A 15,847-nucleotide genomic window follows, 5' to 3' on the forward strand; every position below is an offset into this window, starting at 1 on the left:
ATTGTTCATATTTAGTTATTCCCCCATTTACTTGCAATTTATTACACACCTGTGAAGGGGTACAAGCCAGGTAGACTGATTCTCTGACCTTATAATTCCCCATCTATAAATTGCTTTGTTTAATCTTAAGTGGGGTCAGGGAACGACTACAAGAACATGATTGGTTTTGTTGGTTTTCTAGCATCTACGAACCCAAAACGTGAAACAAGTCAGTGTAACAAATTTGCTTTAACGTACTATTCCTCCAAATCCATTTGTTTCTGAAAATTACAGCAAAAGCAAATTTTGTACATTCCCTTTAAATCGCCCTGTTGTAATGGACGTAAATACGGCAAACAGAAGACAAGTGCAAAAGAGAATAAAACGATGGATGAACGGACTATATAGAATCTACAGCGTGTCCCAATAAACATTGTGCATAAAAAAAACTGCTGATTGTCTCAAAAGTTGGTCAGACTAGCTAATCAAATTTGATAGCATTTTCAAGCCAATGGCCTTGTTTATAATTGGTGAAAAAAAAATCCAACGATGCAAATCTGAGACATCTTTGTGGTTGGGCAATGTATTTTTCGACATGCACAGTGTAATGTCCACACCTATTATTTGCTTGTATATACCAATTATAGGGTTATTGGAATAGGTTTAATACGCAGTGCTTGAAATATATCATGGCCTTTATGTTGTATTTGGATAAGGGTGTTCACAGATAACGTTTTGGGTACATAATATCATATAATCAAATTTAATACACTTGAATGCCCAATATCAGGTGTTTTGTCTTTGACAAAGATTGCAAGGAACAATGACCATGTAATCTTCTTTCCTAGCTAAAATGTATTGGCCTTAAGCTTATCTACGGGATTCTAATGTGCCGGAGGAAAATAATATAGCCTTTCAAAATCAACGATACCTCTGGTTTGCATCAATGGATTTTCTTGATATTTTTACCAATTATAATCATGACCATAGGCTTTAATAAACTTTGGTTAACTAGTATGACCACCTTTTGAGCGACTTCTTCATGCGCAATGTTTAGTGGGACGCGTTGTAAACCTAGTGACAAACGTCGGCAAGAACAGCCATAATATATACACGCAAATACAGAGATGCCCTTAAAAACTGGCGGAGGATCAATAGGCGTATAACAGCGGTGCGCTTCATTCATTTATATTGCAGTCCTCAGAAACTGATTTGATCTTGCGTCGAATCTATTCGCCCGTCAGTTTCGATCTCAAACTCTGTCTTCAGTCTATTCATTAGACACCCTTTGTCAGTGATAGGCCTATCTCAAGATCTTAAAAGCCAGCAGAAGGGACGCACAATGCCATACGCGGGCTTATTTCTCCCCAGATATTAAAAATTAAGATGACGTTTTGTCGAAGCTTGCACGCAATTACTCGGAATCGATCGGTTTGTAACCATAACGTCGCAAAGATGCTTATTCTTCTCATTGTTTTTTTTAAAGGACGTTGTTATGGTAACCAAGAGCAGACAAATAAACAGAGCGGAACAATAGATAGAGGAATGGCAAACAATATATTCATAGCGACAAAAGTTCCAAAGAACAGCAATTAATGTAAATACGAATGTCCTTAAACTAAAGGAAAATCGATAGGCATCCAGTTCACCATCAGTTACAGCCTACATGATAAAATATTTAAAGATGCATTTAAGATGTACGGTCGATACTCTCAAGTTCTCGTTTACAAGCCAGTTTGTTTCGCTTGCCGCAAACCAAAGTAACTTTGGATATACCTGGCTAGGAAATAAAAAAAATAAGAATCTAAGTCTGTAATGTAAGTCCTTTGGGCGTAAACGCATCATGTCAAAGCCTGTACAGGGTGAGTCAAAAAGAAAGTGGCCTGGGTTAGTAATTTCTTCTCTGAAAAAACGGAAACATTTGATACACCAATGAAGTATGCCTTAAAAAGCCTGTTTTTCGCTCTTCCTTTCCACTCTGTCTCACCAAAAGAGCCCATTTTTTATAGCTGTCCATGGAATGCCAAAGCTATTGAGCTGAGTGAAAATTACAGATGACATGCAAGCAGTCAAATACAAATGCGATTTTAATCATTTGACTTCAGAAAGAAACATTACTTTTACTGTAAAAGTTTGGGTTTTTAATGTGAGAAACAAGTCCACTCTTTTTTCTGATATATTGATTTTTGTCTGTTTTTCTTTGCAACTTTTCGTTTATTCATGGAGGTGCGAAAACTTCCATGTTTATTGTTTAACTGGTATTCATCGGTTCGTAGAATGGTAGCGCGTATTGTTCCAAAGAGCTAGCGCTACAGAGTGGGGTTCAAACATTTTCGTGAAGGGGTGGTTTGGAAAAGAGAAATACATTTCCCATCAATGTTGTGTTGAAATGAAAGTTCAAATATATCAAATGACAAGGATCTATATGTCAGTTACATAAAACAAATATTGAGTGACTTTAAATTGTGAAATGGGAGGAATATTATCTCTCGGTAAAATCTGGACTTTTCCCGTTCACTCGGCTTCGCCTCGTGAAATGGAAAAGTCCAGATTTTACCTTGCGATAATATTCCTCCCATTCCACGCTGAGCCACTCAATATTTGTATACTATGTCATTTTAATGAAATGAAGCGAGCCAAATATTTTGTTAACTAAGTTGCTGGTAGCATAATGTTCTCTTCACGTTTTTGGACCATTATTTAAAATTAATATAAAAAAGGTAGATTGCAGAGTCTAGATATATATTAAACAGATTATATGAAAAATTCTGGCCAGTGGTGGAATAGTAGATTTCTTGTACCGCTCAGAATTACCTCTAGGTATGACAAGACCAGACACAGTAGTGAACCTGAGTCTTCTACCTTGCTTATTATTTGTTTTCTGGTGGGAGCATATTTCGAAATCTTATCCCTAAAAGACTGAAGCTAAGGACCAGACGTTTTAGAGTGAGTAGATTGAGTTTTCACTCGACTTTCCACTGGATTGATTGTTTAAATATTTTTGATATATGTAATTTTTTTTTTATAGAATACTTCAATCTGAAATTTGAGTCGTTTTCATTCAAAATAGTCTGGTACCGAGTTTCACTTAGTTTATGTAATAGACCACGGCGAAGCCATATATTCTATTACATTTGTGCAGATTTGCTGATTAATTATGCAAGAAAATCGCATCTTGTCCTGTAGATTTTGACCAATAGCGGGCGCTTTCTCATGATATCGGGTATTCGGTCATTCACCGTTGTTGCCTCATAGACATGGATAAAAAACTCATGTAGACACAGCAACAAAGGCTGTGGTCACGTGCTCTGTATTATATTACACAACAAGCGCCCGGATGTTGTTGTATTACAAAACACTGCATTCGAATTGACCAATCACAGTTTTAGTCCTGATTTGGGAATGAAATGATTTAGAAAAGTCTACTCCGATTGGCTGAGGCGCGAGATCGCATAAATCTGCATCTTTTGACATATCAGACGTTATACAGGAGATACTTGGCTCCGTGAATAACGGGTGATACTCAGACTAAGTTTCACTCTCTGAAAAAAACCCCACCACTTGTTTACAAGTCTGGAGATTGCAGAAGGCAATTATTTTGTTGCATCGACATTCAGTCTCGATGAGCTCGGGGTTTAGTATAAACAAGTAGCGTTGTGATTGACTAGTAATCGTTGGAGATATCAACTACGGATTTATCATCCTTGGTCTTGGGAGAACCTCAGCACAGCGCACTGAGTGCATTCAGCGCTCACAGTATAGCCTCGGATTTGTCGGCAGATGGCATCTCGGGATGTAATTAATTCGTAGTCTATTCCGCGGGGATTTTGAATGACAAATCTCTCTACAGGAAGCCTCAAGGATTCCGAGGATCTGACAGGAATTGTCAGACGTCCCAGTGACGATTTTTTGTGTTGGTATTCCTTTCTTGCTTCGATTTGTTTCTGATAGTAGCCCTATTACGTGTTTAGAGATAGGCCTATAGCTTTCTCGGGTTGCAGTTTCATTTGAAAGGTCAGCCGCGCAGCTTTTTGTGTGTGTCAATATCGGAATCTTATTCCGGTTGTTGTATCCCCTAAGGGGCCGGGAACACAAGAAAGAAGGTCATGAAACCTTGAATTCGAAAAATTACTCAAATGCACATCCTGGCACGTAGGATTAACCTCATTCCATTGCCAATTCCATTCATTGGAAAGGTTTTTTTTCAGATTCGTGACGGCCTATTGTATAAGCTGGACAAAAAAAGTCCGCGTGTTTCACAAGACAATCTTTATTATGCCAAAACCTCGAAATATTTATGAGATTGTTATTTTGTCAAGGGTTGTTTTCTTGCCATTTATGTAAACATCAGTTATTGTTTTAATGTATTAACATTTCAATCAAAATTTGTTATTTAGATTATTTTTTTTTTTTTTTTAAATATCAATGGTGTAATGAGGTGGTTATGTTAGATTCCAAGTATCTAACGGTTGAACTGCGTGGCTCTAATCATCCCGCATCAATTCTACAAATTTCACTCACAGACACCAACTACAAATATTTATTAATAGAAAAAATATCTCTAATAACCCTATAACGGACCTACCGATTGGATGAGATGATCCTTGAAAGTGAATATATAGGACTGGTACCAAATTTTTTTTGATTTTTATCCCGTCTGAATGGTATTGTTTGTAAGAAAATAACAATTGAAGGTGGTTTTAAAAGGATCCCCAAGGCACTTTTTTTAACGTGTGTTTGCATCAGAACCCGGGTATAATACAAACGGTCTATCTTTTCTCTTCAAAAACTGTTAAGTCATCACTGACCTTGAACTTCCACTTGCTTAAACTTGAACTGCAATTTGTTCAATTCACATTCAACACATTTCAACCCTTTTTTTTGGTTTAAATTTGTACCTTTTATTTAAACGGAACAACTACGTTTTTCTATTTTGAACATGCTCAACTCTTTGAAAAGATGCTTTTATTTTGGGTTGCTTTTGCGCCAACAATGCCCAAGAAGAAGTACGTGTAGAAGAAGAAGAAGTAGAAGTAGAGAAAAGCAGAAACACCTGAACTATTGTCGGCCGGTAAATAATTCGAAACTCGTAAAGTAATTATTCCCCAACTGAACTGGTGTGTATGTTTTCCTTCGATGTCTCATTCAAAAGTCAAAAACGTTCATTCCTAGAAAAATAGCAATTTAGAAACAAAATCTACATTTCGGGGTGAAACTTTATATAGCAATGACAATAAACCTTTAATTGAATACTGTGATTTTTCAGTGCATTACTGTGATTCTCCAGACGGCAATCCACGTCGGCGCCTCTGTCCTTAAAACATGACCGGCCCACCAGGCGACAGCCCGCCTCAGCCATATATTACCAGTTGATGTATTACATAAACAAACGCAGTGCCGTATTTGCTCCGGCTATCAAATAAATGCACTTAGTCGCATTTCACTCATAGTGCAATAATCCACATCAGACGGATGCTAGGAGGTTCGGGCGGTTGTCTTGGCAACGCGTAATTAGAGCCGCACCACGTTCTGTTAATGTTTGACTGCCACACATGCAGCGATTTGTGTAAGTCATTGCTTTGTCACGAAGGCCTTTATTAGATAATTCGTTCAGGACTTTTTTTTAAATGGAAGAGCGATATTTCCCTGAACACATTATGAACACGTTATTATATATTAGACTGGTACGAACCGGCTGGATGGAAAGAGAACGGGAGGGCCTCGGGGAAAGAGGTTAAGCTCCAAACATGTCGGTAAGTTTTTGATGAGCAAATGTTGGTTTACAATTTGAAAGAAAACCCCTCAACTGAACAGTGTCTTCCTGAAGTGACATCACAGCAACAGCGCCCTCATTTGTCTGGAAAAGCACGGAACATTATTAAATGTTTAAAGAAGTGCCATTTTCAATCAGTTTTACCATTTTACCAAGTTTTCATACATTTAAGAGGAGTAGAAAGTTGCACAAAATGTGTTGTGTTCCCAAGTAAAATTCATGTCATGACCTGTAAAGGGCGATTTTATTCACGAAGAGTGCTCTACCGCGTACTTTTTCTTTTTATCATCAAACTTCTCTGCAACCTCGTCTATAGAGCGTCGATCAGTACGCGCCCACCACTACCTACTCTCTCATCCTGGTATTGGTTCATTTGCATGTGCTTGACTTTTGATCACAAATGCAAATGAGGAATAGTCTGGTGACTGCCTGTGCGTTACTTTGGCGTTTGTGTTTGAATGCGGTGTCTGGGGTAAAAACAAAATCAATTCTTGCGCTGTGAGTTAAGAAAACATGTTTGTTTTCGAAGTTAATATGTTACAATCTTAACCCGACAATATTCAGCATCACATTTAGTATTAATATGAGCAAATTGGAAAGGAAAGGAGTAGTTTTGAGAAGGCGTAGACATTATAATTACAATGATAGTTAAAACAAGTAATGCACGTTGTAAATAACAACACCAATTACACGATATAAATCCAGGATACAGGAAGAAAGTTTCCTACCCAGGGCTTACTATTGGAAACGAGGTTGGAAATAAAATAAGCACTGGGGACGAGGTTGACTTGTCTGTACTCTGTATGTGTCAGTGACGTGACAGTTCGATTGCCACCAAAACTTCAGGCGGAAGCAATCAGATCATAATGAAACCTGTAAATTTATTATTTCCTGCGCTTCAAAATGTGGCGGCCCTGTCACTTCGTACATGAATGAAAGGCGTGCATCAAGACGTCAACAAACTCTCATCAATTCTGTAGACGCGTGATTCTCATCTCCATGGTTACCGTGTGGAGAAATCGCACTTCGTGTAAGCATGTGGGGTATAATTCTAGGGTTTCTAGAGGTTTTGTTCAGTGGTTGGTTGATTTGTTTGTTTATGAGACGACAAATAATGAAATGCACTTCTTTGAGAAAACATGGAGAATAGACTCGACGTATTGCTTTAGGAAATGAAATATTTTGATTAATGTATTTTTTTCAAAGCGCTGTTTTTTATCAAAACTCCCCTTCTGTAGGAGTTCTTGGTTGTGTTTTGATTTTACACGTTTATGAATGCGTATTTTACACGGTCTTTGTTAATCCTCTTACTTGGGTATACATTCTAGGGTTTCTAAAGGCTTTTGTTCATTGGCTTGTTGAATTGTTTGTTTAGGAGACGACAAAATGAAATGCAATTCATCGAGATGCATGGAGAATAGACTCGACGTATTGCTTTAGGTAATACGGATATACATGTATTTCTTCAAAGCGCTGTACTTAATCAAAACTCCCTTTCTGTAGGATTTCTTGGACGTGTTTTGCTTTTAAATGTGTATAGATTTGTAATTTACACAGCCTTTGTTCATCTCAAGCCAGATGTTTGTTTTATCATCAAATACATGTGCATAGAGAAAACATCCAGAATAATGCAATGTGAAAGTCGATCTAAAACTGCAAAGTTTGTGAGAATACACGACTTCTGTTTGGTAAAAGGCAGGGTACTTTTTGCTCACTTACTGCGACCTCTTTGCATAAAATACGTGTGGAAGTTGAAGCATCTGTTGAATAACGATTGATGAAAATGAAATGTGGAAAAAAAATCCGGGCCTACTCAACTTTTATCCCGGACATTTTTGCACTTTTTCCACCACGTGCTTTGAAATAATCTGCCTATTTTTATTTTTTTTTCTCGCGGCGTCTTTTTCTTTATTTCCTCATGAAAAAGAAAAATCAGAGTTTAAACACAGTGAAATGCTACAATTTGATATAAATAACGACGACAAATGGAACATCCGATCAGGAAGGTTAAGCATCAGTTTTGTTGCATAAAGCTTGAGGAAAGTGATCATTATTTGGGGAAAACAAATTTGTATTTACCCAACTGTCACCGCCAATTTTCCCGCACTTCTTCCACAATGTGCTTTGTTATATTCTGCCCTTTTTGGCTCAGTTTGGCGGCGTATTTATAAGAATAATCAGAGTTTCAACAATTAAATTGAAGAGTTACAATTTGACAAAAAATAAAGAGGACAAATTTATCAGCTCCTCCGATCTTCAGATCAATGATTTCTACAAATGGGTCAAAATAATCGAACGAGTCCGTAACTAGACTGCGAGTCAGTGTTTGGTGCACAAAACGTTCACGTAAATAGTGTACGCCAAGACGCGATATTGGTATACGCTCTATTTCTTCAATTGGAATCAATTCGTGTCGGTTGCCCAATTTCAGGGGTCTTGGAACTGTGATGCACAAAAGCGGCCGTGTTGAAGGACTCGAAAGCTGAATCAATTGTCCAGCGAAGGTAATTTTTTTAGGGGAGCGACGGGACCGCAAAGGAAAATAATCCGAAAACGAGAGGTCTCCTGCCGTCGCGATATCGAGATTTAATTGGAAAGTCCTTGAAGGTCTCGCCTGCAACGACCGGCATCTAGAATGATGTCTCATCATTATTTTGACTGACACTCTTGCCTCGCCCGTACAGAATGCTTGCCCAATAATGGTTCGTCGATGGATGCACTTAGTTGAATTATGTGCATCTCTCTTACCGCAATCAGCGACTGCACTCCACTCGTTTCTGGCGCGAAAAATTATATTAGGCCTCCTTTAAGCAAAGCTAAAAACCACTTATGCCCGCGGGGTTTCAGATATTTATTGAAAAAAATCAACAACACTGAAAAACATACGTCTTAAGTTTCCCGCAACTTCATCACAATTAGATTTCTGACAACCTTGCTCAACCTAGTTCCGTTTTATTTATTTTTCATAGAATGGTTTAAATCTTGCCTTTTGATACAATTTTTTCCCTTCATATTGACACAATTGTCCTCGAATGTCACAGAGTCTCAAACCCCGCGACATCAGAACATCGCCGGTGATTTTCCAAACTCGCGCTAGCTAAGTCCAGCGTCGCCGGACCGACAAAAGGCCTTCCCCTTTTCTTGTAATTTCATTTCACTTGAAGGATGCAGTTCCTGATTAGTCTTGATGGCTTAAATCGATTCAAATTAAATTATATTAAACGGCCGGTAGCTCTAGCTTGTCAGAAAAAATTGCTTTGGTGCTTCATTCCCGAAAATAAGCGATATCAAAGATTGGACAATTTAAAAAAAAAATAGAATTACGGACGGAAGATTGATGGTATCTCGAGTTGCAGACGAGTGTCGTCGCAGGGTGACGCGCAGTAGATTCTTTCCAAGTCGAATCAATCAAATAGAGTCCGTCAATTTGTTCATGGGAGAATATGTGACCAAGCACCCTACGATGTGGTATAGTTAAAAGATATTGACTGCTGTGAAGTGGGTGATGGCGTTTTTACGCCCGAGAGACGCATGGCACCAGAGGGAACTTCGAGGGTGTCACTGTGCGTCAAGGGTGCAAAAAACACATCTTGCATCATATCACTCAACAATTGGTTGGTACACCTGCCAATTTGTCAAACATATTATTTGTGAAATTGCAAAAACGGATTAAATTGAACGCCCTGCACCTTTATGAAGCATATCACGGGCATGACAATTTTACAAACTTGACAAGCAGTTTTTCCTGACCAATGAAATCACAGTTTAGCAATGGTTATCCCGCACTCTTTTCGGTCTCCTAGAGTGCATAAAGAATCTAGACACAATCGGGAATCAATTTTAAGGGATTCAAGTTCGAAGAGCCAAATATAAATCCACCTTCTTTATATCAGTGTTAAACAAGCTCTACAGCTTTTGATTAATAACGCCTTGAAAATCAAAATGTTTGAAAGGGACACTGCGTCCTGGAAGGCGCCCGATTGGCTACAAAACGCGTATTCCTATGATGATATTAATAAGAAAGAGCGTTTAGAAATAACCTGTCAACGTCCAGACAACCATACTTAAACAAATTGCTCGTTTTGTATTATTCTTGCGTGAGCGAGTTTCGGAGATCAAAATTTAGCCTCTCAAAAATCGAGCTGTTAGGGTGCTAGTCGTGACTCCAGGCGACGCTCATGTATTGGTGCTGGTAGTAGTACATCTACGTGCACGACGTGTACCGGACATCGTCCGACACCATGGGTACAAAATTGGGAGAAGAACCTCGTCCAAGAAAGACACTTAATAACGGCTGGAAACACGTATGCGTATGCTACAAAATGTCTTCCGCGTCCGATGTAAACAACCGTTTTTCCCAATCTTTTCTTGGGAAAAGTGAGACATCAGGTTTATAGTTTCTATCAACAAGACCTTTGAAATACGATAAGTTAACAACATGAGGACCTAAACATTTCGGCAATTTCAGGACGATGTGTCTCTTAAACACATCACCCATTCCCATGAGCCACGATCAAACATGATCAAACATGCTAGTATGCAATCACGAAGCGTGAAAGTAACTAAAACGAACGAGAGCTATCTAAAGCACGCATATTAATGAACTTAAGACAAATAAACCTTCATTGTAGTACGTGAGCGGAATGGCAAATCGTAAATTTAAAGCAAGATACGAGGCCAAGTTAAGACCACAGAAAGGAATGGGAAACGTTGGAGCTCTAAACCGGCAAAACATTACGGCTCAAATGATTGGTTAGTGGGGCAGAGAGAGAAAATATTTGGGGGAATTGTGTCTTTCATGATATGATACAAGCATGGCATTTGGCACACAGTAACAGTTCGTCATGATGAGAAAGATATTTGCCTATGGGACCATCATGGGCGTCGCCAGGATTTTTTTGCCAAAAAATGCCTGTATTTCTCAACACATTCTTGATTTATCAGTTTTAGAGGGGGCAGGGACATTTTGCCCCCCAAACCCATTAAATTTACATCACTATGACTTCGCGCCTCTTTTTCTTTTCTTTTTTCTCTTTTTTTTCCCTTCCTTTTTTTGTTTTGTTTTGTTTTTGTTTTGGCTTTTCCAGGGGTGCCCCCCCCCCTCGCGACGCCCATGGGGACCATCGCAGATTTGTCCTTTGAATTAAATACAGGAACAAGCAATTTCAAAATTTTCAGAATGGCTGCCATTGCTTGTTATTCTATCTATATATTTTTTTTCAAAGGACAAATCTGCGGTAGCCCTGTAGCCAAATATCTTTCTCATGACATACTCTGCCTGTGTGGCATATTCCATGTTTGTATCATCAAATGCACAATACAATCACCTATCTGCCGCACTAGTGGTTTCCCTCGGTTGTGGGAAATTAACTTGGAAATAAAGTTTTCAAATGAAGGGAGTCACAAAGAGAACTGACTATGTGAATTAATTCACCTATTTGCTTTCCCTATGTAACCAATTTGGTAGAAAGTACAGGGATTTGGGGAAATAATGTGCTTTGCCCCCCCCCCCCGAAAAAATCCTGGCGACGCCCATGGAATCCTGGCCACGCCAATGGAAGTTTCATATTGAAAAGTGTCTGTTAAAATCCGACCCGGATTTGGATCGAATCAGACCCGGGACTTTTTAAGAGTGCACACCGCCGGTATGAAAAGGCCAAGACATATAATGGATTGTCCGTATTGAAATCTGGCTGAATGCAACGAGAAAGCATCGAGTCCTAAAACAGCATTAACTGCCTCCGTTGTCACGAAAATTGAGTCTGAAAGTCGCAGTGTTGTGTAATTGTTCGGCATCTCATCACCTAATGCCACGATGGTTTGGATCCGAGTAATTTGATTAGACTCCTCCCCGCGTCTCGCCGACCGTACCCGAGCTAATCGAATTCTACGGGGTTCGATTTATGGAAAAAAAAACGAACTACAGAAACCCATGAGAGTGCCTCAGAATGAGAAGATGTATTTTTTTATTCGGTAACTCCTTGTCGGTAATTCAATTTGGACAAAGTGCATGCCAGAATTTAGTGTTATTCCCCGATTCGATCTCTGACGTTCCGACGATACAAACAAAACAGAATGCAAAGCAAAGATACATGGTTTTACTGATTTTTGTTTTATTCCCCTCAACTTGTTTTGATCTGCAAATGTTGTTTGTATATCTTGCCGAAAGTGGATATGTACTTGGCTGCTATGTAATTACATTTAAAACGGGTTCACTTCAACTTTTGTGCTCTATTATGCAAATTCAGCTCGTTCAGCTCGTACAAAAACATCACGAACAAGTGACCTTTTCAGGGGACACGCTAGTATTTCTTTTTGCATCAAGTAAAGTCATTGACAGTTATGCGTCAGTTATTAATAGAATAGTTCTCGTACTTTACTTCCCATTCATAAATACCTAAGACAGTTTACCCATTCCTAGTGGCCGGGAGCCCGTCACATGGCCGGTTTTAAACGGGTGATAAAGACCGGCTCGCTGGTCTTAAACACTTTTCCAGTGTCACATGAAATTTTGACTCCTATATGAAATCCGGTGCCTTTTAGTTACCGTTTTATTGGTTGAACGTTCACAATGCACACGTAGGCATGCGTAATACTACCAGTGCGTCAGTATTCCATAGTCCTAAATTCACACTAAACGTACACCGGTACAGCTGCGTTCTGTGCCACTTCGCGCAATACGCGCGACACGCGCGCCAATCTCCATATAAGGAGTTGTTTATGAACATACCAATATAACTAGAGGGGTGTTTCGAAAAACCCGCAGTAAATTTGTTGAACAAAATCGTTCGAAATTTATAGTTTTGACTTGTTTTGACTTTTGGACGAAAAGCAAAGGTGTAACTTAAATAATAGCCAAAGCACAACAGGAAAAATCCATAACGTCACTGTACCAAGGCAGTCCCTCCTCGAAAACTGAACCATATAAAGAAATATCATTTCAATCACGCGTTTGGTTCACGTTTAAAAATTCAAGTATACATCACTTAACTTGGTCGCAGAAGAAATTTTGCATCGGGAGGTACTCCAGGGGAAAATGGTATCAAGTTGTTAATTGTTCAGTTAATTCTAACCTTCGAGGAACTCAAAATAAACTCATAATCTTGCAAGTCTTATTTAAGGACTTCCAACTATTTGGGTGAACTTCAACAATATTCCAACCTTCCAATGTTATTGACTTTTCGTTTCCATCACTTTGATTTCTCTGACATTCGTCCTTTCCGCAAAATTTATATCCGCCCAATGTTATACAAATTTGAGAAAAAAGTGCTTAATGACCAAGGGCGGATCCAGGGGGGGGGCCAAAGGGGGCCATGGCCCCCCCAAAACGAAACCAATTTTTTTTTTTTAATGTGACATCGCAAAAAAGGCAGGCAATGAGTACACTACCATCTTTTCCTCAAAAAAACATTGGTTAAAGTGGTCAGAAATTGCCTCAGATCGCACCACAGAGCATCTAGAATCCAAAATTTTTTCGGGGCCCTTAAGCGGGCCCCGAACCCCACGCCGTAATTTTTGGACCCACTTTTTTGGAGGACCAAAATTTTTTTGGGCCCCCCCAAAAATTGTGTTCTGGATCCGCCCTTGTTAATGACAACACTGATCACCAACACTTCCGCTTTTTGATGGGGGGGGGGGGGGGGGGGGGAGCTCACAGATGTTTCGGAAACCCCTATGATCCCGCGTACTGTGCATGTTATTACAAACATGAACGATCACCCTTTCGTCAGTCATCCTTAATCAGTGATATCTTCTACCACTTAATATCAGCCACTGCATCCTGTAATTGCACACCCAACCGCGTCGCCTCAACTGCAAATCAAACATGCCAGCTTGCAATCCAGGGGCATGGCGCTGCGTAATAGCAGACAATTTGGGCTAAATGTGGAAGAAAACAAATTACACGGATCGGATGCGCAATCGGCTGCGTGGAGATTGAGAGTTCAAATGTTTGGTAACTTATCTAAGCACATTACCTCTGAGCTCAACATGCCTTTTGCCGAGCTGCGTCCGAAAAATGGGGGCGCATACGCGCCAAGGTTTTGGACACAGGTTGCTAGAATTGGAAGTGTAGGCCCAACCTCGTCCCCAGGGGTTCCTTTGTTTTCAACCTCGTTTTCAGTAGTAACCCCTGGGTGGGAAACTTGTTCCCTGTATCCGATTCGATTCAGCAAGTAATGGATTTATATATTGTACTTGGTGTTGTTATTTCCAACGTGTATTACGCCTTTTAACATTCAGTGTGAATTCAATCTCGTCCCCAGGGTGTCGAGCAGTACGCGCCAACCACTACCTGCTCTCTCACCCTGGTATTGGATCATTTGCATGTGCAAGAACACGTATGCGAATGAGGAATAGTCTGGTGCCCGCATATGCGTTACATCAGCTTTCGTTTTGTATGCGGTGTCTGGGATAAAAACAGTATCAATTCGTCGGGCTGTGAGTTACGAAAACACGATTGTTTTCGAAGTTAAAAAGTTACAATCCTATCCTGCCAATATGAAGGATCACAATCTGTATTAATGTGAACAAATTGGAAAGGAAATGAGTATTTTTGAGAAGGCTAGGCGTGAACGTTATAATTACAATGACGTAATGCACGTTGGAAATCACAACACCAACAACACGATATCAATCCATTACTAGCCAATTGCGGTATCAAATCAGGATACGGGAAGAAAGTTTCCTATCAAGGGCTTACTATTGGAAAAGAGGTTGGGAATAAAGTAAGCACTGGGGACGATGTTGGTGTGAATTAAACGTCCACTCCATCTCAAAAAAGGTCCAATTTTCCATTTTGCTTGTAATACATGTAATATGTAATGTGATACTTCGCATTTGCTGGATAAGATTGTAACATTTTAACTCTTAAAAGAAAATCGTGTTTTCGGATCCTACGCCGCGACGAATTGTTCCTGTATTTTTTACCACAGACACCGCATACAAAAACAAACACTAATTTAAAGCACAGCTGCAGGCACCAGGCTATTCTTAATTTACATACATGACTTGTGCACGTTTTTTGAACATGCGAATGATCAAATAGCAACCGTACCAACTGGTCAGTTCACGTTGGTTTTATATTGAAGTTAGTATAATACGCACCGAGCTTTCGCCTATTCAGTGAATGGAAACCGATCCATCACTCTCAACCGATATAGACACAAGGGGAGTAGAGAGCATATCAGTCCCGTTTAAATGTTGACTCAGCGGCATATGTGGTCGTGCTCGACGATAAAAAGGCAGTTATAGAACCCCGGTCCCTCAGCCGTCGACTGGGCGTTTTTCCCCCACGGCAGGCGCGGGCGGCTCGCGCAGTACACGGCGTTTCATTCGATGACATGATGCAAGGTATGCCCGGTAAAAATCGCCACTCAGCAAAGCTCGGTGTCGGTCGATTGGTTCGGCAGAGATTTCGTGTTTGCTGTGGTTTTAATGGCTTGGACAAACAAGTTGTTCCGAGAAGAGGGGAAAAAACACACACAGGACAAACGTAATTCAAGGTAATGGGCAACATTTGCAAATATTCAAATACAGAAACTGTCAATAATATCCTACTTGCTTGTAAGTAAATAGGATTACGCATCCTGTCAAATCGTTGCGCCTGGTATGCAGTCATTTTCCAGACAAGAGTGAATCACCATGATTAGGACCAAACCATCAACGGAAACCCATGCTTTGCGTCGAGAGAAACGCATTTTCATTGTTTCACAAAGAGTGTGATATCTATTGAGACGAATTTGTGTCCATTGCAACTTTTTTTTTACACCCGAAATCGTGTTCTCAGCCTCACTATATCAGAGAAACCACAGAACAGTGCAACCCAAATAATTAGTCTGGCGACCTCCCTTGTCATGAAATCGCATGAAATGGGACTTGAGACGCCTGTTGATAAAGTCGGGGCCTTCTGAACTTCCTGTCAATAATTTAGCAGAAAAGTGCATGCCACAATCAGATGTGTACAGAAACAACAGCAACAACTAATTTTGTATATGTGTGCTAATATAAATGTAATTAGTGACCTCCTTTATGAATCTACGCATAAGATTGGACTTTAGAAGCCTGTCGGATCCTTCTGACCTTCCTTTCAATTTT

This window comes from Patiria miniata, unplaced genomic scaffold (genome assembly GCF_015706575.1).
Source record: "Patiria miniata isolate m_02_andy unplaced genomic scaffold, ASM1570657v1 HiC_scaffold_7, whole genome shotgun sequence".
NCBI classification, from domain to species: Eukaryota; Metazoa; Echinodermata; class Asteroidea; order Valvatida; family Asterinidae; genus Patiria; species Patiria miniata.